Source organism: Triturus cristatus, chromosome 1_2 (assembly GCF_964204655.1).
Source record: "Triturus cristatus chromosome 1_2, aTriCri1.1, whole genome shotgun sequence".
NCBI lineage: Eukaryota > Metazoa > Chordata > Amphibia > Caudata > Salamandridae > Triturus > Triturus cristatus.
Window position 1 is genome coordinate 21,791,526 of NC_140580.1, and position 23,806 is coordinate 21,815,331.

Below are 23,806 nucleotides of genomic sequence, written 5' to 3' on the forward strand. Positions count from 1 at the left end.
GCGCCCAGACGGCGGAGTCTCTGCAGTGGTGATCTTACCATTAATTTGTAGTTTGTGAATATCAAAAAATAGTAAACTTACACAGAAGTGTAAGTTTACCTTTGTGAATCAGGCCCTGATCGATTTCTCAACAATGGCTGTAAAACCCCTCAGGCTAATCTTTCTTTACTGGTGTAGTCCCTGTTTGCATTTCACAACTTTACTATATTACTTTTTCTTGCATTCCTCAAGTGTTTTTCTATTTATTTTACTGCTATGCGTTTTTGTGTTTGTTCCATGCAACATATGACCCCTGGATAATGCACACTATGAACTGTGTTACCTAGCACAGAGACAGTGAAGACTTGAAAAGAGCCTAGGGTCTTTGAATGTAGGTGCAAAGGGTTGGCTCCAAACCTAAACCTGACAGCAGTACCCTTTAAGACACACAGAAGCTTTTCAGCATTCTTGCGCCACAACGAGGAATGGAGCGAATGCTGGAAGGATACCTCAGCTCAGAGGATGAACTTCAGGGGAAATCTCTAACTTGAAGAGCCATGTCCTCTGTCCCAAATCCCTCATCCCTCAGGAGAGCGAGCATCTGCCACATGAAGGGTTGTGCTAGATTTAGATCCGTTTTTCAACCACAGAGTTAGTAAATTAGCTCCGCTTGCATTGATTGTGTGGATTTCTATGATGTGGCTATTCTGAAATGAGGCCAGGGTCAAGCCCTCCTGGACCTATGTTAGACACACCTAATGCAATAAATGAACCAATAAAGCTTATTTTCAATGGAATACTGAGTGAAAACAGAGACCTTCCATAAATAATGGTGTTCTCTCGGCCATGTGTACAAAATAAATGTGCAATAAGACTTTTGTGTAACTCGTTCTGTGAACTGAGTCACCTTTAGATATCTTTGTGATATCAGAGTGTGAGTGGGCACTGAAGACCGGGCATGATTGAAAGCGCTGGAGCTGAGTCTCTAGGCGGTACAAGGTTTTCACAGTGCCTGTCAGAAGTTAAGTGCTCAGAATCCATGCTCATCCAATCCTTGGCCTCTCTACAAACAGCACAGAGCGAAGGTAACATATGTCCCCCTTTTACCATTTTAAGTGAAAGTTTGTAAAAGGAGTATACACTGTGTAAAATATTGGCAGCGCTAAAGGGAAAGGAAAAATCTGTGTTTACAGATGAAGCTCAGTTTTCTGAATGGGCGAAAAGCTCACTGAACTATCTTCTTGAATGAAACAGCCCAAGTTGAGCAATGGTGCACGATTATACCTTCCTGCACAAACCCTGTGTCAACCCTCCTAAGGCTTAAGGCTGCTTCAACACATGCAGTGGGCAGTACAAGTGGTGGAAGTGGTTGCGCCTCTCGTAGATATGGGCAGTGCCACTTGTAGATGCCAGTCACCCCAGCTTTCAAGTGGACTGCTGCTTTTCAAACAAAATTTAGATTTTTGGGCACCTGCACTTTTTTTTATGTACAAATTAAGCACTGGGATCATTGCAGCAGGTTGCACACAGACAAGCACGTATTCTGGAGGCACTGGAACACTTCATGAAGCAACTCCTCCTGTTCAGACCAAAGTAGAATACCTCACAATACCGAAATCCTTCAGGTCAAGCAAATTTCTTCTTCAAGCTGTCCCGCGCCTGTCAGGCCCCACCAGTGTCTGTGTCGCTAAGAGACACTTTTGCTAGGCTTTATGAATTGTAACAGTGGCAAGTTGTAACTTTTACAATGTTAAACAGTGCTCTACGAGCAGCAGCTGTTTTCAGAAATTCAGGAGCATTTCGCACAGCAAAATGCCCCTGTGTCTGACGTTGTCTTTGTCCCTCTGAAGCCAAGGGTCGCAAGGGCAGTGCCAGGGGCCACATGAGCAGTGCCGGGGATCGTTTGTGTGATCCCTGGCGCCTTCAAATGACGTCCATGCCTGGTTCTCTATTACACTAGGGAGAGTGCCTTACCACCAATAAGCGCACAAATGAACGAAGAAAGAAAAGAAAGGCCAAACCATGCCCACAAAAAACCACTGCCATAGTCACCAGCCTTTATCCATCAAGGTGTAAATCTGCACATGTGCAAGTTTATCAATAAGTGCGCAATTGACCACCGGTTTGCATGGGAGCTGGCCGGAAGAGGATGACCGGCTGATCACGCCGTAGCCACACCCCTCTCTTCTTCCTTCCTCAGACGCGGACGCGGGAGCTGCCGAGCTCTGCGAATTCACCAGCGGGAGCCAGGACCCGGGAAACTGGATCGGATTGACATCAGCACATAAGCGGTATTGCAGTATTGCTCGGGTGTATTTATGGAGCCTCCTTGCTTACATGGCCCAGTACAGGTGCCTACACTGGTGTAGCAGAATTTCATTTTGGCTAACTATATTGTTGAAATATTAAAATACTGAGCCGCTAATCTTCTATGCTCCGCTAAGCTCCGTGAATACGCCTGCAAGCGTTACGAGAACTGGAGCTGAAAGAACTTTGATTCAACAAGGCTGCTCACCCTGCCTGCATGGCTGTATAGGGTTTTTTAACCTACTGGTGTTCAACAAGCAGACATCATTTCAGCATTATATTGTCCTGAGGCAGTTTACTGGCTAACCTGAATTCCTCTTGGCTACTTCTTGCAGTGCTGGTGCTTCTGGGAGCTGTAGTTTTTTTACTTTCCTACTCTTGGCTACTGGGACCACCAGGTTTTCTCTCCAAGAGGGGGCAGCGGCACGTATTATCCTTAACCATTAGTCTATGGGAGCCCCCTACGCCACTTGGTTTAGGGTCGCTGGGGCGGTCCCAGGTAGTAACTTTGGCTGTTTTGCTAAGGGATTAACGGTACAGTTACATTATGCGAAATTTTTCCAAAGGAGCAACAATAGCCCACACTGACTCCCCAAGCATGGGTCAAAGGGTGAAAAAAACTAGGTGGCCAGGCTGTTGCTCGGGCAAGCCGCGCAGCGGTCCTCAGGAAAGATCTTGACTTGAATACCGACACCGCTGAAATGGCAAGCTCTGAGGTTGCTGATCCAGAACATCCTGGAGGTGCTTCTTTGGACTTTGATTTGAGCGCTAGTCCTTGCTCTATCGCCTCTCCTAGGGCAGGCACCTTCATCGCACCAGACTTGACCAAACTAAAGACACCGACGTTGCTCGATGCAGCCAAGGACCTCAAAAAGTATCCTTTATTCTTCAAAGTTAAGCACGGCTTGTCATCTGCAGAACAGGAGGCGGCAGAGAATGAACCCCCTCCAATTGACAACCCCTTGGACAACCCCATGGATCTGTGTAAAAATGGGAGTTTTAGAGGATGGCAACTACTCTCCCCCACCATCCCTCTCTCTGCGGGCTCCTTCTTTTGGGGTGGGGGGGCTCTGCATCGGATCTATCTACTCCTGTGGACGCTGCCCTGACCTTCCCAGTAGAGTCTATGCCTTCTTCTATGCCTTCCTGTGTGAAGGGCTTTTCATCGGATTTATCTATTTCTGTGGGCCCTGTCCTGACTATCCCAGCAGAGTCTATGCCCTTCGACCCGCAGGCTTCACAGTCTGAAGGTAGGCTAGAAGCAACTCAAGACAACCCCTCCCAGGAAAATAGGTCTTTTTCCATGCAATGGGATGCCAAGAGCCTCCTCAACCTGATTCTAGACGAGATACGAGAACTGAAAGCCTCTCAATCAGCTGAGATCACCGTAATCCATGCTTGTCTAATTAAAATCGAAGAAAGCATGGCTCAGGTGCTGACTCGGCAGAAACGAGGATCTCGCAGTTGGAGGACCAAAATTTCAACCGTGAATAATAAAGTCGCCGCCTTCCAGAACCATAGAGCAGCACTAGAGTATAAACTCGAGGAATTAGAGAACCATTCTAGATGCACCAATTTTCGCATTCTGGGCATCCCAGAAGGCCTTGAGGGGCAGCAGACCCTATAGTGGGTGGATTTGTTTATTAAAAAGAATGTCCTTCCAGAGTTTAATGGTGATCTTACTCTTATGCGAGCACATCGGGTGCCAGCCCATCTCCCTCCCAATGCAAAGTTCCTACGGACTATGTTGGTCAATTTTGGGATTATAGGGTCAAGGAACAAATCTTGACTAAGGCTATTAAACAACGACAGTTTACTTTGTCAGAGGTCCCACTTTGCCACACCTTTCTGGACATGTCGGCTTCCGCAGCAAAAAAGCTTGTAAAAATGCTACATTTATTCAAGGAACAGGGGGCACAGGCAATGATTGCCCAACAGAGCAAGTTTAAAGTGCTGGTCAAAGGCAGATTTAACATATTTTGTAATGTCCAGGAAGCACAGGAATTATTACAACAAATTTTGATGGGGAAATGCTAAGGGGCCTTTAGACTCCTGAGTATTAAGATATGACATAGCGTTATTGTTATGAGTTTTCAAATGCTTTCAAAATGTTCTCAAATTGTTTCCAAAATGTTTTCAATTATTTGTTTTGGTCTCTTATTTTTCTCCTCCTTTCTGTAGTATATCTTCTGAGGCAGTCTGTCATTTATTGCCTACTGGTTTCCTTCCTTTTTTTTTTCTTCTCTTTTTCTCTTTTGTCCTCTCGGCTTATGCCTGTGGTCTTCCTTTTTTGAAGGAAGGCGGCAGGGCAGGTAGTTCGGTTTGTAATGTCCCGGACGTGCAGGAATTGCTACAACAAATCTCGTTGGATAAATTTCAATGATATGCTAACTCTAATATGTGAAAATCATGTTAAAATTTCGATGTTATGAGTGAACAAATGTTATTAATTCGTATTATCGTTTTTGTTGTTTCTTTTGTTGCTCTTTCCCATTGTTAGTACATATTGGTTAATATTTTTAGATAGATTGTTGTTGTTGACTTCTTTTTTTTTTTTTTCGACCTGTCCTTGGTCTCTTCCGCTTTTCTTTGTTCCTTTCTGTGTTTCTCATTTTTCTTTCTTTTTTGAAGGAAGGGGGGAGGGTGGGGAGACTGGTTGCACCAAGTCATAGTGCCAGTCAGTGGGGGAGCTTGCCAGATGTGAGAAGGGACGGCAGTCTGCTCATGGTGGCTCTGGGGGTTGGGTGGGGTCACGGGGGTGGGAAAGGGAGCATGGGGGCTTGGGGGGGGGGGTCAAAGGGTGCATGGGGAAAAAACAAAACCCATTTCTTAAATCCATACACATATACATCGATATTGTTTAAATTGACTAACATTTTGCTAGATCACAGACGGAGCCATTTACCATTGTGGCTATTGTCGCAGTTTTTCAGTACATTTCTATCTATACTGTTAGGTTGCATGCATATTATCCTATCTGCTTCTAATGGCTAAAAAGGAAATCTTGAAAGTAGTTTCTTTTAATGTCAACGGCCTCAACAATAAAAAGAAAGTGCGGGCCATCGAGGCATGGATTAAGACCGAAAATCCGGCGCCATTTTAATACAAGAGACCCATATACCAGCAGGGAAACTATCAGTTTTCCCAATGTTTAGGTCCTGGGCAATTTACAGGGGATTTTCCTCCTCTTCGGCATCCCATCGGGGCACGGCGATCTTCCTCAGTAAAAAACCTCAGGCTGAAGTTGTCAATTTTGTTAACGATCGGAGTGGTAGGTGGTGCTGGGCCACCTGTAACCTGTTGAGGATAATCCAATGCCGTATGAGGAATTTTTTCAATCTTTAATCCAAGTACCCGGTGATTTGATCTTAGGGGGGGGTACTTTAATTCACTAATGAATCCTAAAATCGACTCCTCTGCTTTGTCCAAAAAACAGCTAAAACCTAAAACTTTAAAAGTTTTACAAATTTATGGTTTGACTCTGGACTTATTGGATCCCTGGAGGGCAGTATTCCCAACTAAGATCGCCCACACTTGTTCATCAGGTAGATTTCGTACTTAGTCACGTATCGATCTTTTCCTTATTTCTAGGAGACTGATTTTTAGGCAGCAGAGATTCCTTCAGAATAGGTTCTCGGATCATGCAATGGCGATTCTTGAGTTAGCGTTAGGAAAATACACTATGACTCCTAAAAGATGGATGTTAAATAGGCAATATTTATCAAAGGAGAACTGGGTGCTCTCTATTAAAACTGAGATTAATTAATTCTTTGAGAGAAATCATGGTTCTGCACCTCTGGTTTGGGACTCGTTTAAGGCTTTCATAAGGGGACTAGACATCTGAAAGGATGCCGATAATCTTAGGAAAGCTAAAGGAGAAAAGTGATATTTAGTGCAGAAAGTGCAAAGGTCTTTTGACACATTTCTCAGCAGTCCCTCAGCTTTCAACCAACGGCAGCTTGATCAGGCTAAACGGGATCTTAGTGAAAAATATTATCTCAAAAGTGAAACCTTTTATCAGCACCACAGGCAAAAAATCTACGAAGAAAGTAATTTTACCGGGAGGTTCCTTGCCTGGCAGGCAAGGGAGCAGACTGTAACTAAGCAGATAACTGCAATGAAATGTCCTATAACTGCGTCCCGTACTGACGATAGGGGATATAATGTTACAACATGATAGGAACATATACGGCCAACAACAGACCATTGATATGACATCCTTGAGAGATTATCTCCAGAGACATGAACTGCCTGCACTCTCAGATGTGGAGAAATTGAGCATGGCAGGTCCTTTTACAAAAGACGAGCTGGTGAGTGTCATAAAAAATCTCCCAAATGGCAAAGCTTGTGGCCCGGACGGCCTGCCGGCAGAATTTTTTAAAACCTTTTTTAGCACCATCTCGGGTTATCTTTTATTGTTGGCACACTCAATTTTAGAAGGAGACGTGATACCATTGTCATTTAGAAATGGGAACATGGTCAGTTTTTTGAAAAAGGGTAAGGATAGAGAAGACCCTAATTTTTATCGTCCCATCAGGCTTTTAAATTCTGACTATAAAATAATCGCAAAACTTTTAGCCAATCATTTTAATCGAATTGCCTCACATTTGATTCACCCTGAACAAAATGGTTTTATTGCTGGAAGGCAGCTCAGCACTAATACGCACTATTTAGCGAAGCACTGGACTATTTTGAGACTCGGAAGATACCAGCTCTAGTCCTCCTTTTAGATGCCGAAAAGGCATTTGACCTAGTTGTTTGGGAGACCTTATTTTTTATTCTGGAAAATTTTGGCATACCTCCCAAAATCACGGGGTTGGTTCAGAAACTATACTTGAATGCAGAAGCCAATATAATTATTAACTCCACAGAGGTCGGCCAGGTTAAGGTTAAACGGGGGACTAGACAAGGATGTCCATTGTCTCCGATATTATTTGCTTTTTTTTATCGAGCCATTGGCGATTGCCATTAGGAATAGTACGGGTATCTGCCCTCCACTACCAACTGTGGCAAAAACTTAAATTATACACCGACGATATTATGCTCATTATAAAGCCTGAGAAGGAGGTCCAAGCAAAAACTTTTGAGATTTTTGAGCAATTTGAGGCATTAGGCGGATATAAAATAAATTAAAAAAAGACAGAAATTATACAGTGTGGTGGAGCATCTATGGATTTACATCTCGATATTCTTTCTTGTTTAAATACTAAACCGAAGAGATATCTTGGTGTTTATTTTTCTGCACAAATCACTGATTTATTTGATTTGAATTTTGCCCTACTTTTACAAAAAGTCCAGGATTTATTCTCTTGATGGAATTCTCTCCAAAAAAACATCTTGGGTAGGACTGCATTGATTAAAATGTCTGTTCTCCCGCTATTTAATTTTCTCTTCTCTGCGATTTCCTGTGTTTTAATTAGCTCTTTTTTTCCCAATATAGTCTATGTTTACATCTTTTCTCTGGGGAATGACGGTCCCCCAAATTGCACTTAGCACTTTATATGAGTAGCTGGAAAATGGAGGATTAGCTCTTCCGAACTTGAGGGATTATTATTTTGCATATTTTGCACAGTATATGTCCAGATTTAAGCCTGTACTACAATCGTTTTTTTTAATTAACTATGTTATTAACTTAATTTGTAAAGAAAATCAGATCCACTGCCCATTAACAATTGTTAAGTTTTCTAAATTGGTACGGTATAAGTCCATACAGTGGTTTTTGCCATAAACGCCAGGCTTTTTATAGAAGATATTCTATCCCCGTAATCAACTCCTCAACTCCGTTATCTGGCCCTATCTTACTATCTGGGATTAGAGAATCATCAGTAATTACACAAAAATGGGCCAAGGCTGGATTTCGGAAAATTTCAGATTTTTTAAGGAATGATAGATGGCTGAACATAGCCAAAATGTCTCATGTAATTGCAAATGACTTCCTTCTCCTTGGGTCATATAACATTTTTAGTAAGTTCCTGAGTGAACTTGATTTGGTCCAGATCATTGAACGGAAATGTTTAGTATATGATCTATTAGAAGATATGGCATTTAAGAAACCTGGGGAATGGAAAAAGCGTTAAGCCTCTATCAAGAGTATTGATCTGGACGGGAAGGCCATAACGAAATGGGCAAAACATGAGGAGATGGAAATCACAGCGAGTATGTGGTCAGCAGTTAACAATCTCAATTTCAGCACGTTAAGGGGAGCTAATTGGTGAAGGATGTTGTTTTTTAGTAAATGGCTACTTTATAGAACCCCACTTTTTTAATCTAAGATTTATTCTACCCAATCAGCGCAGTGTTTCCGTTGCCTTAACCATCCCTCAGCCAATTGGACACACATTCTGTTACAATGCCCCTTGAGTCAGAGGTTCTAGAACCACATTTTTTACTATCTGGAAATTGAATGTGGTATTTCAATAGGGTTGAATACTTGGCTAATAGTACTTGGCTATGACCCAGACCTTCTTCTTTCAGACAAGCTTATCAAATTATTATATATTGCAATGGCTGTCGCCAGATCACTCCTGCTTCAGAGATGGCGATCAAATCCTATACCATTCATATATGAATGGGTCCGAAAAATGAAGCAAGTCAAAAAAAGTGAACGATCCTATGCATTGCAAAGTGGTGGACTTAAGAGGTTTGAAAGGGTCTGGGCAGCTTATTTCGACTAAGATTTCAAAATGTAGCCTATCCTTTTGGAGGTATTCCCACTATGTTTGACTCCTATGCTTTACAATACCAGTATCTTATTCCATTATGCAAATTTGATTTATTCTCTTGTAAATTAGGTATATCAATGAATACAGGATGAATTAGTATTTTCCACATACTCGCTGATTTTTAGCTATATACTATATGCTTAGGGCACCTTAGGTCTATTCAATTGTTTAGATTCTATTAGTGGTCGGCAGTGGATGATGGTTCCTTTTTTTTGTTCTGGTTTGTTAGGTTTTTTTTTTCTGGACACTGGCTTAAATGTTTACATTGTTTATCTTTATGGATTTTAGGATTTACTCTCTTCCGGGAAATCTGCTATTTAATAACTGTATTATTTTTGACATATTTAATGAATTTTATGGATGTATTTATGGATCATTTCTTTTTATGTCAAATGGATTTCAATAAAAAAATTAAAAAAGTTAAAAAAGTGTGCAATTTAAACATGTATGAATTTCCCCATACACAGGCTTATTCAGGGTAATTGGACTCCCCTGGGTAGCCACCACTCTCCTCGGTTGTGGTAGGCAGTGATGAATCTATCAGTGGGGTCCATCACTCTTCAGTCCACACCTCCCCTCTCCTCGTCCATGTCTGTGCCGGTCTCAGCCCGTGCTCTTCCTGGGTTGCACCACCACTTAGCCTTTCCTTATCTCAGTCCGCTGCCTTCTCCCAGTCGCCATGACTCTCCTCTTTCTCCCTGTGTCCGCTCCTTCGCTGTTCTCCTCCACTCTCAATCTGTCACTGCCTTCTCCTCCCGACTCTATTATCTTCTGGCTTTTCTCAGCTGTTGCACCAGCCCATTTCTTCCACAAAAAGCCCTTTCCAAGTCTTTCCTCCTTTTGTTGACTCCACCCTTTGTCCTCCCCTACTTCAGTGACTTGTCCATATTCTCTTTCCATGGTGTTCCCAGCGATCAGGACCAGCGTAAAGGAATCTTTCTTCTTCAACCCATGTAAGTTCTGTTCCCTGCTATCTAATCCTCCACAAGTTCCTTTGTAAAGATGGAACATTATGGTTTGGATGGTGTAATGACGTACATTTTTTAATTAGGGTAGGTTGTAATCCACCACAAGTAATAAAGTCACTAACCTGTTAGGTCCAGGCAAACATATCAGCAATTTAAACCTGAGCTCCAACTCTGTTAGCTAAAATAGAGAGCTAACAGGCGTAAATAACTTAGTAAAAATGTGTAAAGCATTTAGTAGTACCAAGACAATGAAAAAGTCAATAATACAATACAATAAAATCCCACTTCAATTTATTAAACAAAATGACACCAAAACAACATGAGTCCAATAAGGATAACCGGATATGTGAAATGTTTACTATTTAAGGCCAATTGTGAAGAAAAAACAAACAACCAATCAGCAGTCACTGTTCGTGAATAAACAGGACTTAAGTGATATTTCATGCTGACCACAATGGAACCCAAGTAAGGTACGCCAAGTGGGTTCATCTCGTCAAATATCTGACCTTCTGACTCAGTCTTTAAAATGGAAGAAAAAATCCCCCAGCAGGCCAAGGTTTCAGGCTGTGTCTGCCAAAATCCTCTTGCACCAAGATATCTGCTGGGTGAGGTCCTGCTCAAGATGTTGGTCTTGATGTGAAAAGCTCAGAGTGGCAGAAATTCCTCTCATCAGGTGGATACTTTTTGCACTTTTCCCTATCAGGATTTCTACCTGAGTCTTTCCTTATGGAGCTCAAAATATTCCAGCGGGGCAAGCCTTCAGCTGTATCTGATGATGTTGCTTAGAAATAAGACACCTTTGCCTTGAGATCTTGAGACTCCGGAGGTCATGCCAGTCTTAACTTTTCAGAGCCTCTTGGTCATTTCTAAGTCTCCTATGACCATGGGAACAGAAAGCAGGGGTCAGGTCTCAATCCAGCAGATGCCCTCAGGGTCTGGTCCAGTTCCAGGAGCTACTGGTTAGCTGGGCACTCCATTTTCGTACAATTCAGTAGCCAGTGGGTGTGACTGCTGGACACTTCCTTACCAATGGGAAAAAGATCCTGGGGGCAACCCTGCACACTTTTACAGCACATCCTGTTTGCCTTACTGAAAACTATCCTAGAGTGCACTAGCCTAAGGGAAATCCAAGATGGCACAGGTCTTCTGCCCCTTGAGGGAACTTGCATAGGGAAATGAGCAATGCCCTCTTTTTAAGATACATTGATTTTGGGGCTAGCTACCCACCTCTCCCCCCAGGATAACACCAGACTGGCTAATATGTGTCATGGGATCAGACTGTTTCCCTCTCCAAGGTCTCTTCTTACACTAAACTATGAATGGTCAGGTCTCATTCTTGCCCGTTTGAAATAAATTAAAATCCTAAATCCTCCCAACTGCTTTTCATTGGTTGGCTTGTGTCACATAACTTATCCCCAACTCATCTTGTCACCTGGCCTAAGACATTATCTCTGTTCTGGGAGATGTTTTCACACACCATTAAGGTCAAGCAGGAGAATTGCTGACAGACTAATGCAAATCAAACGTTCAGGAGATTCAGACAGGTAAAAGGTCAATTTCTGAAAGTTATTTTTTCGTAAATATTCATTCAAAATCCAATTTCACCATGGATTTGTAATATATATATTAAAATAGTGGTTGAGCCATTTATCTAACTTGTCCCAAACCCGAGATAGCAGAAGTAATATGTTCATTTGCACTTTAGTTTTCCTCATACGGCAGCCAGAGGCGTCCATAGTGAAAATAGCTTTTGGGGCTTTCTCACTGGAGAATTATGTCTACATTATATTTCAAAGCGGTACAAAAGGGGGTGGTGATGGACGGAGCATCAGAACCAATCAAATACTCACACCCAGTCAACAGATCTGGGTTTGATCCATCACCGTTCTTTAGCCCACTCTGCCACCCCAGTTCAGACATGGCCATATGCAAATCAGTCTGACCCTGTGCCTCCTGGGAACAGTCCAGCCCGAACTGCCAAGCCATGCCTTCCCCGGACCGGAAACAAGCTTCCTAGGACCGGTTTCTGGCATTTCAGCCGTCTTCAGCTAGGCTTGCTTGAATCCAGTGGCAAAGTGAGCAAGGGACTCACGTCTGAGCATACCCTGCCAACTTATGGCGAACAATGCGGTACAAAAGGGGGTGGTGATGGACGGAGCATCAGAACCAATCAAACACTCACACTCAGTCAACAGATCTGGGTTTGATCCTCGGTTCTAGGAAGCTCATTTCCGGTCCAGGGAAGGCATGGCTAGGCAGTTCGGGCTGGACTGTTCCCATGAGGCACAGGGTCAGACTGATTTGCATATGGCCATGTCTGAACTGGGGTGGCAGAGTGGGCTAAAGAACGGTGATGGATCAAACCCAGATCTGTTGACTGGGTGTGAGTGTTTGATTGGTTCTGATGCTCCGTCCATCACCACCCCCTTTTGTACTACATTATATTTCAACCTGTCCCACTTTTAAATTCTATGCACCCTACCTTGTGGGTTGTAAGGCTTACTTAGAGTAGACATATTGATATTCAAAAGGGAGGTTTTTCCCTTGTCTAAAGTGTTACTCTGACAGGTTGGACTGCAAGTCTAAACTGCAGCAGTCCAGCTACATTGGTAGACATGACGCCATGTTTTCTTTGCACACTAGTGAAATGCGCAATATGTGCTGCAGTCCACAGGTGACATTTAACTTTCCATGTCATGGGTTTAACTTCTATACCATGGCCATATAGGAGAGTTATCTATAACAACGAGGGATTAGCTAATTTCTCCATGTTTTAGAGGTCAGAGTACATGCACTGGTCATCAGTGTTCCATTATGTAAAGTCTAAAAATCAGCAATAAAATTCTGAAACAAAGGGGGTGACCACGCAAAAAGGAGAATTCTCTCATAGGTTGTATGCAGTTTATTTGCTTCACATAGTTGTGGTACTATTTTGTATTGTTTATTATTATGATGGTAGCACTTGATGTGGTGCCTTGAGCACTTTAGGATTACCATGATATCATTTCCTTGTGCCAGGTAGAGGTTACTAATGCTGAATGCAGGCTATGAGTAGCATCCTTGGCATTCCTATGACATCTGGAAAAGGGCACGCATATATACCACCATCTTTATCGCCATTAAAATCATAATTTCTTTTGGCCACTCTGGATTCTGGAACTGTAATAGCAGTCACCTTTCTGAGGTGCTCTGTCAATTTGATTGTATGATTGATATGACATGAGTTCCTATCTTCCCATGACACTTTTCAATATGGAAAAACCGTGCTAAATGCAATTCCTGGTTCATTTGAATGGTGAATAAACTACAAACCAGGAAAGAGGTATTTTATTACAGTGCCAAACCTAGAAATGTTTGCCAAGAATGTGGGCGTCAGGCACTCTGCGACTAGCTGCTAATTGTTAATTTCAAGGAAATGGAAGCAGTTGGTGGTTCTACAGCAGTCTGACTAGAAGTGACTCGTACTTCATCAACACCACTCTTAACACAAACATTAGCAGGTTCATCTTCCTGGCCTGCTCTTTGCGCTAAATAGACGACCATGCGCAAGGCTCTCCCTCCTCCTCGAAGCCCCTTCATCCGCGAGCAGAACTCTTTGCATTGCACTTTGAAGGTAACTCTTTCAGCTGGACTAACCTGGCCCCTGTATCCAACTCATGCTCCATCACGGGTGGCCTGAACTTGAGACTTTCACACAGTATCAAACAACCAGATTTTTACTTACCTGAAATCTATGAAATTGCATATGTCTGGTTCTACTGATTGGGTTTTGTCATTTTGGTGCTAAGTGTTTGGTGGAGATTCCACATGGCAATGGAGGGCCTGGCCTTTGACAATGACAGCTGTCAGCGACCTCTGTTGGTTGCTGTCCTTATGGTCAGAGTTTTCCTTGGGTTGGGGACAGAAGTGTAATCCAAGAGGTAGAATGGGCCACAACAATTTGGTGTCCATGTTGGTACTGTCTGCCCACTGGGATGCATCTGTGAGCAAGTTAAGGTTAGGCGCTTCAAAGATGGGGTCCACAAGTGAGTAGAAGGGTTCCTCATGGGTCAGTCCAGTGGCTCATGAGAGTTTAGGCAGAGGGATCCAACTGAGTTCAGAAAGGTATAGAGCTGACAAGTGCCTCTGCATAACAGGGCTTTAGTCCATGCTCTATCTCCTAAGTAGGGGAGCTCATCAAGGTATTGATTAATCTACCCTGGCTTTTGGCTAGAGGGGGGGTCATGTTGGACATGGCCACCTCTGCAGGGTCTTTCCAAACTTTTTGTCTTAGCCTTCCTGTTTTCTGAACCAATTTCTGTTGCCTTTTAGGACTCTGTGCATTTTGCTCTGCTCATTTTGGCACTCGTTGAATACATCATGGTCAGGTTTCCCTTTTTCCTAAGGACCATGTGGTTTGTGATCCATTACTCAGGCTATTAAGTACATTGATACACATATGATTCCTGAGTTCCTTAAAAAGATATTCCTATCTTTAACGTCACCTCAATAATAAAACTGCAAACCTTATTTATCGTTATAGATGCACCTTATTTTGCAGTTTCCCAATTTTGTCATTTCAATTTCTTATGCTCATAGAGGATGTAATTTTTGTTTCTCCACAAAAACATCTATTGATGCATTCATGTATCATTATCTGGCGTTGCCTTATAGGTGTTGTCCCCAATGACATGTAGTGTAAGTTTTTACAACTTTAATGCATTTCCATTGATGTTGCTGGTTCTTATGTTATTGACGTCTTATACTCCATTAAGGCCCTTTTCCACCGTTCGCATTTTAAATATCAGCCTTGCCTCGGCTCTGATAAGTGCTGTTTCTGTGTCATTGTTCCTTGGGGCAACATGCTTTAAAATCCCCCACCTGATAACCTTTTCCATATGTTTACTTGACAAATGATGTTGTACTAATGGGACAGCAAGTTCTCTTTGTTTTTCTGTATTTGAATGGACAACCAAAACTTTGAGGTTTTTACTTCTTTGTAGGGCCGAGAGAGGTATGTTCATTGTGGGGTCAGGGTTTTTGAATAAATAACTGATCTTTTGGATGATTCTGTTAACCAAGTTGGTGTGTTGATTCTATGTTGTCAACATGTCCAACTTTTTAAATACAATACACCCTGTCTTATGGGTTGTTTAGGGCCTACCCTCTGGAGTGATTTATTTGCAGTAAAAAGTAAGGCCTGGGCCTGCCAAAGGGGTTATTTTTCCTGGTCGAATTGCTAGTTTTAAACTGCACGATAGCTGCAATGGCAGGCCTGAGACATGTTTAAGGGGCTACTTAACCCCTTTGCAGCTAACAGACCCCCGCCTGTGCAAAGTCTCTTTTTGGCTATTTGGCTAGTTTGAGCTTAGGCCCCCATAACGTTTTGTCCACATAAGATATCCATGTCAAAACTGCGTCCTTGTTTTTACAACATCCTGGGGATTTTAAAGATACCCAGGGTTTGTGGAATTCCCCTGGAGGGGACTGAGAAATTAGCCAAAATACAGCTAGATATTTCTCCTACAAATGGCATCTACACTTGTGGTGCTAAAATCACAGTTTCCAGCTTTTAGGAACAGACATTTGTCAGGAAACAACATTTTTCAACACAGTTTTGTCCTTTTACTGGGACATAAGCAATTTTTCTATTTTTTGTCCTTATAACCTCCTTCCAGTTGGTGGTAGAAATGGATGTGAACCCAATGGTGTATACCCGACAGCTATACATTTCTGAAAGTAGGCACATTCTGAATTCATTAATGGTCATTTGTGTAAATCCTTCAGAGTTTTCCTATAGAAAGTAACAGTTGAAATAAAGCAATATTGAAATTGAGTTGAACAAAACAGCCATTTGTGACCACATTTTCATCTGTAACTTCTTCTAACTATTGCAGATTTTCAAAAGCAATATACTGTTATGTCTACTGCCCCTTTCTGGTTGGGGGGATATATAGGGTTTGTAGGTTCACCAAGAAACCCGAGGTACCCAAAGCCAATAACCGAGCTGCACCTTGCAATGGTTTTCATTGTGCACCGGGTATACAGTGAAAAATAGGTCTAAAACTATGTATTTCCGAAATGGGCACCAGATATGGAGTTTAGAAGCTGTGGTTATTTGCACATCTCTGAATTTGTGGATACCCATACTAGCATGCTAATTAGATGGCCTTTCTCAAAATGACTTCTTTTTTACACACTATTACATTTGGAAGGTGCAAATGCAGAGCATGAAAATTGATAATAACACTTGTTCTACTATTCTGTGTTCCCCTAAGTCTCCCAATAAAAATGGAATCTCATTTGTGTGAGTAGGCCTAGTCCCCGCGACAGGAAGTGGCCCAAAATGCAACGTGGTCACATCACATTTTTCCACTGAAAACGGACCCTTTTTTTGCAATGTGCCTAGCTGTGGATTTTGGGCCCTAGCTCAGCCGCGAATGAGGGACACCTAGCAAACCTGTACATTTTTTTAAAACTAGGCACCCAGGGGACTCCAGGATGGGGTGACGTGTGTGTCTGTACTCAGGTTCTGCTACCCAGAATCCCTTGCAAACGTCAAAATGTGTCTAAAGAAACACATTCTCCTCACATATCTGTAATGGAAATTTCTGGAATCTGAGGGGAGCCACAAACTTCCTTCCACCCGGCATTCCCTCAAGTCTCCTGCCAAAAATGGTTCCTCACTCGTGTGGGCAGGCCAAGTGCCTGTGTCACTTGTATGGCTCTCAGCAGGTTCTGTTAGCCAGAATCCCTTGAAAAACCCAAAAAGTGTCTAAAAAACACATTTTGCTCACAAATCTGTGATTAAAAGCTCTAGAATCTGAAGGGAGACACAAACGTTCATCCACCCAGCATTCCCCCAAGCCTTTCGATAAAAATGGTGCCTCACTCGTGTGGGCAGGCCAAGTGCCTGTGTCAGGAAACGCCCAAAACACATTTTTCCACTGAAACTGACCTTTTTTTTGCAATGTGCCTATCTTTGGATTTTGGGCCCCAGCTCAGAAGGCACCTAGGGATTCCTAGCAAACCTGCACATTTTTGAAAATTAGACACCCAAAGGAATTTAGAATGGGGTGTTTTCTGTGGATCTAATTAGGTTCTGTTACCCAGAATGCATTGGAAACCTCAAAATTGATAAAAACAAAAACGCACTTTCCTCACTTTTCTGTGATTTGAAAGTTCTTAGATCTTAGGGGAGCCACAAATGTCCTTCCATCCAGCATTCCCCCAAGTCTCCCGATAAAAATGGTACCTCATTTGTGTGGGTGGGCCTAGTGCCCGCGATAGAAAGCGGCCCAAAACGCAACATGGGCACATCACATTTTTCCACTAAAAACTGATTCTTTTTTGCAATGTACCTAGCTGTGAATTTTGGACCCTAGCTCAGCCGGCAGCAAGGGAAATCTACCAAACCTGTACATTTATGAAAACTATACACCCAGGAGACTCCAAGATGGGGTGACTTGTGTGCCCCTCTTCAGGTTCTGCTACCCAGAATCCCTTGTAAACTTCAAAATGTGTCTAAATACACATTTTGCTCATATTTCTGTGATGGAAAGTTCTGGAATCAGTGGGGGGCCACAAACTCTAAAATTACAATTAGTTTGAAACTAGACATGTCATTTCTACCTGTTCCCATACAAAATAAATGTAATGAAGTAACCCAATGTTATCCAATGGGAGAAGTAGGCCTCACAAAATTGAAAAACAACTTTAGTAGTTTTTCACTACTAGGACATGTAAAATTTTAAAGTACGTCCATTTTTTTTAACACAGTGCACCCTGCCCTATGGGCTGTTTAGGGCCTACCCTAGCTGTGACTTGTATGTATTAAAAGGGGAGGCTTAGGCCTGGCAAAAGGTTTCTTTTGCCAGGTCGAATTGGCTGGCATAATAAGTGCTGCAGGCCTACTAGTAGCATTTAATTTGCAGAACCTATGTACATGTTGAACCAACTTACTAGTGACTTTAAATTAATTGTGCCTATTGGGTGTTAGCCAGGTTTTCCAAGTTTGGAGGAGGGAGCACAAGCACTTTAGAACTGCTTAGCAGTGGTAAAGTGCACAGAGTCCTAAGGCCATCAAAACGAATTTCAGTAAACAGGAGGGGAGTAGGCAAATGTTTGGGTGAAGACCACCCTTAGGGTTGTCAGGTCTAACAATAGGATACTATTTGGATCTCATCAGATTGCACCAGACCAATGGAGTCAGGTTTACATTAAAAAGGGTAGGGCTAAGACCAAGAGCTGCCCTCTGTGGGATTCCATAGGGTAATGGTAATTCCACAATATGCAACTAGAAGAGTGAAAGATAGGAGCCAGGCGTGTGCAGCACAGCAGACCCATAGTTTAGACAACCAATACATTAGTGTGGTATGTGAGACCGTATGAAAGGCCACCAACAGGGCAAAGAGAATAAGGGGGGCAGCGGAGCCTGAATTAACAGGAGAGCAGCTAGAAGAGTGGTTTCCCTAATGTTAAGTCAGCGGAAGTCGAGCAGTGTGTCATTTAATAAAAAACAGACTTCTAGATAGCTGAAGAAGAGTTGCCTATTGTTTTTGTTTATCTAAGATTTTAGTGGGTTGGTAAGAAACGAAAATGGCCTGTAGATGGATGCAAAGGTTGGGTCTGCCTTAGGTTTCTTTAAAATTGGGATGACATGAGCATATCTCCAAACTTTCGGCATGCAGGAAGAGACACTAGATTAATTGAGCAGCTAACTAAGCTATGGGAGTATTAAAACAAACCCTTTCTTGAAAATTGAAGAGTGGCACAGGTGGAAGGGGAGGTTGATTTACTTATGCTAAGGTCTTCCCTGATTGTCCTCCAATATAAGTGTAAAGTTAGACAGAGAGGCAGCTCAGGGCACTGGGTTGAAGGAGCAATGGGGCTCTATTGAAAGAGCCGTGGATTGGGCAGAGAAGTTCTCAGAAAAGATTGACATTTTCTTATAAATGAATTCAGCTGGATTGTTGCATTGTTCCTGCAAGAGGATGATCTTTTGTCTTCGAGCCTGAGGTTGTAGAAATGAGTTGACCACTGTGAATGTCTCTTTTGGCACTTACTCCGAGGAGGATATAGAGCTCATATAAAATGGGTTTTCTGGACTAACTTGAAATAAGATTTTAAGGCTGATTTGTAGGACTTCTTAGCTGTTGGGCCATAATCATGATGCCAAAGGCATTCTAGAGGTTTGCACTTGCTTTTTCTTTTTTTTGTTAAACCAAGCGGAGCCAAGAGTGTACTGTTTTAGATTGTGCATTTATTTTGAGCTGTTGTGTTCGGGGCTGGAACTATCCAACTGCTAAAGTTCTCAGTGTCTAAAGAAATTCGTCCCTGTGAAGGCAGAGGTTGTGCATGACATGGTGCCATTAAATTTATCTGTGATTCCATGACCTGGCCAGTTTAGTAGGGGGCATGACCATGGAGTAAGGAGAGGCAGGTTGAATAGGGAAATGGATGGCAGCATGGTGAGTCCACATGAGGGGAAGTGGGGTAAGGGACTGGGTTTCTGGGGAATTTCTGCTTAGCAAAGTAAAAGGAGAAGCACATGTACTGATGTGCGGTGTAATTCCTGTCACTAATACCAAGACTCTAAGAGCCTTTTTCCATCCTCTCTTATTGACCTATTGACAACCCACTGATTTTGGGAAGATGGCGTGCTTCTACTGGTATAATTTACCCTGCCATTAGGTACTGTCCGTAAGCAGTTTAGATGCACAACCTTCTCAATTACAGACCTCCTACATAAGTTTCAGCATGTTTCTAGCTCCCACATTGTCCACAAATTTCACCTTCAGCCACGTGGAAAAATGGTCTAGCATTACAACAGCAAACTTGGGGGACTCCCCTTAAACCTCAAATGGTCCTGCAATGTTTAATGCAACTTTGTTCCATGGCGCCACAAGAGCATCAACGGGAATAATCGATGTAAACTTCTTTGCCTTTTTTTTATCTATTTCTTATCCATTCACCACCCGCGACCAGCGGGCACACACAGCCTTTAACCTCTGAAACATCACCCTCCCAAGATGGCCGCCACAAGATGCACTCGCTCCCATTGTAGCTACTTGCCATCCGTCTACCAGATCGCTGCGCATGCGTGCGCATGCACATCGTCAGTTCCGGTATCACTAATCATTCAGAGGTCGTGCAATCCGGCACACACCAGCGTCTCGCTGCATAGAAACCTCTGGCATACGAGCAGCTATTACCAGCCGGGACTACGGGAGACCACAGCAGGTTTCTAACAGGTTACTCATCTACACCAAGTAAGGTTGCGCATCCGCTTTTCTATCCGAGACATTGGAGCAGCCACGAATACCTATGCTCACGATGTCTCCCTCTTTTCATTTTCTTAGAGTGGGACTACAGATGATACCCCTCCCGAGCCTCGAATCTCTGCCTAGCACTTAAATCTAGTGTAATTATGAGCTAATCATTACATTTCGCATGTTGGCAATCTAAGTGTTTTTTAAAATATGTACACCACCTTAAGTGACCGCATGTCAGTTATCATGAGTGGTCACCCCTTGCTAAGCATATTGCGCTTCCACCAACCAATGGCCTCACAGGGTTTAAACGTTGGCCCTGTTTTTATTCTCATTCACACTCAATCCTCCACGACGACACGCCGTCAAAGCTGTATAACCACCAGCCTGAAGTCCCTCGCTGCATGTTACAATATAGTTGCTGCGCACACTGAGTTATTAGCAGCATGTGCCGCCACTGAACAACGGATATGTATTATATCACTGTGGTAGTCACTTACCTGAGACAATGACTGCGGCACTAACTTAAGATTGCATTTTATGTTGCTACTATGTGTCTTGTTTTGTCCTTTTCTTTTCCTAACAGGTTTTTATTGACAGAGTGTCTGTGAGTATGCCGACACTACTGCCACACACCTTACTTAGCGCGTGTGTAGACACTTCACCATTTCACGTGGCGTTTCCACTTTTGCCACTCACATTTTCACTCACCCGGTCCTGAAGAAAGCCCACTTTATCTACCTTTTTGGGCTGAAACATTTAGACCACGTTATCAAGCCAATTAGGAGTAATAATACCTCTCTAGCAGTTGCATCACATATTTTTAACCATATCCTGGGCTGCCCTTAATAAATACTACAGGCAAGGATTCTCAGAGATATTTTTAATTCACAACACCACACAAATCACACCACACCCGCTCTGCTGTAATCGGGCATTGTAGCACAACCGGGGGGCATTCGGCCACCCGGTTGGGACCCCAATGATGACGCATGACACCAACTAGGTTGGTGTGTGAGGGGTCTTTTAAGCAAACCTAATGGTTTCATGAGCTTACCACAACAGTGATTATCACACATTTACATGGTGCCCAGCACCGCATACACAACTATACATACAATATACATGAAATACCATAATACAAGTGCCAATCAAGCAAAGTCAAACCTATAAAGAACTCTTAATAGTATTCAAACAAACAACTAATTACAGTCCCCAAAAAATAATTATTGCTTTTGAACAAGCTACAATTTCAACAATTCTAGAACTTTATCTACACACAATACAATGATGCTTCTGCCAATTTGACCAAAGTATATAGGGGAAAATACAAAATTAAAATTGAGTATAGAATATGCCAAAAATGCAGAATTTGCAAACGAAATTAATTGCATCACCCCATGATACTGTCATAGAAGAAACCAAATGCTGCATTTGAATAGAATCCCCATACTACCAAATAAACCACACAAAAAAACACACAACCTATTAGACTATTTTAAAGGCACTCTGGTTTGTCACTCCACTGATAAGGATACAGACCCACCCCCAAATTTCACATTTCTTGGTCGAATGTTTACAATAGGACCATCTCCCAAGAAGCAAAAACTAACAATGCAGTGGATGTTTGGCACAATTCCCTCTAAGGAACACCACACACTCTAGCATATTATAGAAATACTCAAAACAGGAAAACGCTACCAAGAACTAAGACAAAAACAATCTCTAACACTATTGAAACCAGAAATATCCAAACAAACTAAATAAATGCATGAAATTCCAGGATGCAAAGTGTGAATATTTACTAATTACCAAGGACTACTCAACTTTGAAAGAATAGCCAGAACACACCGGTAAAAATATTACCAGAAAATTACTCAAACTGAAAACTGACTTAAAAATTAAACAGCAAAGACGACGTGCTGTTTTTTATCGCAGATCTTAATCGGTCTGGACCGCGCCTCATGCGGATCTTGCAAATTTTCGGGGAAACCTCTGGGCTGTATCTAAACCCACGCAAGTCTACGCTGTGGGTGTTGGGGGGGCGCGGGGTGCCTGGAGCCTGGAGACTGGGCGTCTGATGTGCAGATAGCGGTAGACGGGATTAAATATCTGGGAGTATTCCTGTCGATTGCGCCAGAGCTGTCGTGGGGACGGAATGTGATGCCAGTCTGGAGACTAGTCAAGGCGGATGTCCAGACGTGGACTCGTATGCCGCTGACAATATTTGGCAAGTCCGCCATCTTTAAGATGGTGGCTCTACCCAGACTGCTGTACCAACTGCAGAATCACCCCTATCCAATTCCACCCGTATGGTTTCGGCAGGTTGACTCAGTATTGGGTCGGTTCCTTTGGGCCGACGGTACAATCCGGGTGGCGCTCCGTACATGTTTCTTATCCACCTACTGCGGCGGTTTGGTGACCTCGGATATACTATCCTATTATCAGGCCTCTCACCTTCTGGTCCTTAACGAGTGGTGGTATGGGGACAGAAGGGACCCGGCCTATGCCCGGGAGCGCTGTCTCATGGAACCCCACTCGCTACATACGATACTCTACGCGGCGCCGATACGAGGGGAGCTTCCCCCCGGGACACAGACGGTCTTCCGGATTTGGAGGCAGGCCCTGCGTCGTATGGGATGGTGGAATACCCTAACTGGGGAGACTCCCCTCTGGGGCAATGGACGCTTGCCGGAGCTGGCGGCTCTGCGGGGATTCACGGGTTGGGATAAAATTGGAATATCAACGCTGGGCGACGTACTGTCGGGAGTTACACTAAAATCGTTCCAGGAATTAAGCCGGGAGTATGACATGCCACAAACCCAGTTTTTCCGATACCTGCAATTTCGTCATGCCCTCGCCCCGTATTTGGAGGGTCTGGAGTCCGTGCCGGAGTTCAGCCCCTTGGAGGCGAAAGTGTTCATGGGCGACCTGGAAACCAAAAAAATATCACGCATTTACCAGTCGCTGGTTATTCATTGCTCCCCCTCGCTACAGAAATTACGGGATGCGTGGGTAAGGGATGTGGGAGACCTAGATGAGGATGACTGGAGGGAAGCGTTAGCGGCCCCTAGGGAGGCGGCCATAGCGATGCGGCTGCGTCTCATTCAATTTAAGTACCTGCACCGCACATACTATACTAGACAGCGGCTGTGGCGGGCGGGTTTGATCGCCTCCCCAGATTGTCTTCGATGTGGATCGGAAGTGGGGACACTTATACACACGGTGTGGAGCTGTGGGTCCTTATCTCGCTTCTGGAAGGGGGTGTGGGATAGCCTGTCGGAAGTCCTGAGGTGGGAGCTCCCTCGCACGCCGAGGTTGGGACTCCTGCACGTCATGGAGGGAATTGGGGGTAATGTCTATAAGCGACATTTGATGCTACTGGGTCTTACCCTGGCCAAGAGGGACATTGCTCAGGCCTGGAAGGACCCGCGGCCCCCTTCGGTGCTAGCCTGGAAAAGGGGACTTGATTTTAGCATGGGCATGGAGCAACCGATCTTCGTGGCTCGGGGATGCCCGCGTAAACATTTTAAAATCTGGAAGCGGTGGGCAGACTTCAGAGGCATTTGGTTGGAGCCGC